The sequence below is a fragment of the Anarrhichthys ocellatus genome, unplaced genomic scaffold (genome assembly GCF_004355925.1).
Source record: "Anarrhichthys ocellatus isolate YVR2014 unplaced genomic scaffold, GSC_Weel_1.0 scaffold33, whole genome shotgun sequence".
Taxonomy (NCBI): Eukaryota; Metazoa; Chordata; class Actinopteri; order Perciformes; family Anarhichadidae; genus Anarrhichthys; species Anarrhichthys ocellatus.
Window position 1 is genome coordinate 4,504,718 of NW_022280063.1, and position 2,723 is coordinate 4,507,440.

The following is a 2,723-nucleotide window of genomic DNA, read 5'->3' on the forward strand; positions in this document are numbered from 1 at the left end:
GTGTGTGTGTGTGTGTGTGTGTGTGTGTGTGTGTGTGTGTGTGTGTGCTGCCCGCTGCTTCCCGTGTCTGAGTTTGTTGAGCTGAAGTGTGACGTTTGTCTGTTTTTTTTTTGTTTTTTTTGGAGAGTTTTGCCCCTTAACCACAGTGTTGCTCATTCCGCTGTTGTGTTACGGTTATTGCAGCTTGGCTGCGCGTGAACCGAGGCCCGGGACAATTAAAACTCCAGCTGCTGCTGCTTCACATCAGACGTGGTTTCTTTGCACTTACACATTTGTACGGTGTTCAGAAATGCAAAGTGCATGGCATCAAAAAAAAAAAACCTCATTCCAGGGGAGACATTGCTCAGAAATCATTGTAATCTTCTATGATGATGATTTATTTATATATTTATTTTCTAGATTGCTTAATAGTAAATGCATAATAGTATTTATCCAAGAGATCAAAGGCTCACAACCTTTTTTTTTTTTAACTCTTTAACCTCTTCATCTGCCTTACTGTCTGATTTTAGTTTGTTTTCTAAGATATAATGACAGAATATAATATCTATATACACATACACAGTATACATAATAGTTCATGTAAATGTTTCCTTGTTTTTAATGTAGGGAGTTGTCGTATTGTTCACCTAAATTTACAAAAGACATAAACATACTGTCTTATAGATTGCCAGTAGAAAGTGTACAACTAAACACTGTTTTCTAATATAAACCTAGTTGCCTTTGACTCAGCGTTTCTAGAAAACCTGAATCCCTGACAATCTTCATCGATGCTTTTCTCATGTCGATCTCTCTCTGACTCCTCTCGCTCAATGTAAACAAACCCTGCTGAGCTGCTGAGAGCCTCCTGCTTCCTCGTCGTGCAATGGCTCCACCCACAGGATGAGCCAGCAGCCAATCGGCAACCAGCTGGGCTCTCAGCATTGCCATAACGACAGGCAGGCAGGCAGGAGAGCGTAGTAGCGAGGGTGCCCTTGTGGTCGAGTGGCTTAGTGACCTTGCCTGGGCAGCCGTCCATGTATTGTAGATCAGTGCGGTTAGCTCCCAACTGGCTCCTTTTTCTCACAGGATGAGCTCTGTTACAACGCAAAATACATCTCATTCTGGGTTGATTTTGTTTATATGCTCAACTGTACACCTTCTTTGAACTGAACAGTTGAGCTGACTACAAATTCTGTGTGATTTAAAGTGTGAAATCACAACTGTTGTAGCCGCATACCTGCAAATGTGGCTCTGGACTTTGGTCCTGCTCCTCTGAATACAGCTGCCTCCCTGCACCTCTGCTTCCACTGGCCTATTTACACACCTGTCTCACACTCGCACACACATTCTCACATATGCTAATTATGCTCTTGCAAAGTATGCTTATACGTACTCGCTATGCATACAAACTACATATAGCCTATACTTTGGACAAAAACATGCATACACTGGCAGTATATAAGTTCCCAACGCAGTGTCGTATACCTACACGCACACCTGTTGTACTCATGCATGCAGTGGCTAATCTCTTCGATACACACAGACACACTTTGCGCACGCATTGCACACACACACACAGACACACACACTCTCACCCTCAGTCACCTGCAGCACACTTTCATGTGCACTCTGAGCAAACACACCGGGTCAGTCCCTCTGTCTGCCCTGCTCTTATTGTTCCAACGTGCTGCTGCTGTTGGGAGACTACTACTACTACACCCATTAACCGGGTTGTACAACATTGTGACACACAAAGACCCTGATGCTGCCTACTGAGGTTTGTATACTAAGGAAACCCTTTCTAAAATTATACTCCAGGCTTTTGTTTTTTCACTTAAGCACCAAACGGATACAGACACCTCTGTGAGGCTTTCGCATTGCTTTAAAGGGATAGTTTGTCTTTTTGGGAAAGGCACTTATTCGCTGTGTTTGTGTGCCTGTTTCTTGGCCAGGCTAGCTGTTTCCTCTTGCGTTCAGTCTCTGTGCAAAGGGAAGCTAACCAGCTGCTGGCGGTGGACACACATTCCCCCTACAGACATGAGAGTGGATCAGTCTTCTAATCTAACTCTCGTCAGAGTTGGATTATCCCCCTCATCACACTGGATGATGGTTAGAGGTCCCGTTGCTCCGTGTCCTGTACGTGCCCTCAGATGCTCTAGGTTTTTGGGGTAAAATCTTCGTCCGGCATGGGTAGATAAGCACTCTCGGGTGCAGAGAGTGCTTATCTAATGGCTCGGTGGCTGGCTGCCGGTCGTGCGGTGCAATTTTGCACAATTACAAACCAATGGGAGACATTGCCTGGCTTCTTCGCAGGCTCCCGTCTCTACATTGTTGTGCCGTCATACCTCAGGGGATAACAACGTCTGTGGGAGCAACGTCCTGTTGGGATTCACACATTAAACTTGAGGCATGTGCTTAGGCTGTGGGACCCCCAGGCGTGCAGTGCGAAGTGACCTGGCCTTTTTGCCCAGTCGGCAGTTGGGGCGGAGTTTCTGTATACATGTAAAGATTTGGGCTCAGCTGGGACTACATCACATCCCTATCGGCCTTCACCTCAGTGTTTACATATACGGAAGCTGGTAGAGGGCATCCACATGCTCATAGAACTACTATTTAGTCTGCCTGACCCTGTTAGTCTGTCACTGTGTGTGTGTGTGTGTGTGTGTGTGTGTGTGTGTGTGTGTGTGTGTGTGTGTGTGTGTGTGTGTGTGTGTGTGTGTGTGTGTGTGTGTGTGTGTGTGTGT

General features: G+C 45.8%; 1 protein-coding gene across 3 annotated transcripts in view; it reads left to right on the forward strand.

The window, feature by feature from the left end:
- atxn7l1 (ataxin 7-like 1) overlaps positions 1–2,723 on the forward strand; it is a 28,904-nt gene that overhangs the window by 6,715 nt on the left and 19,466 nt on the right. The gene's annotated exons all lie outside the window — the stretch shown is intronic.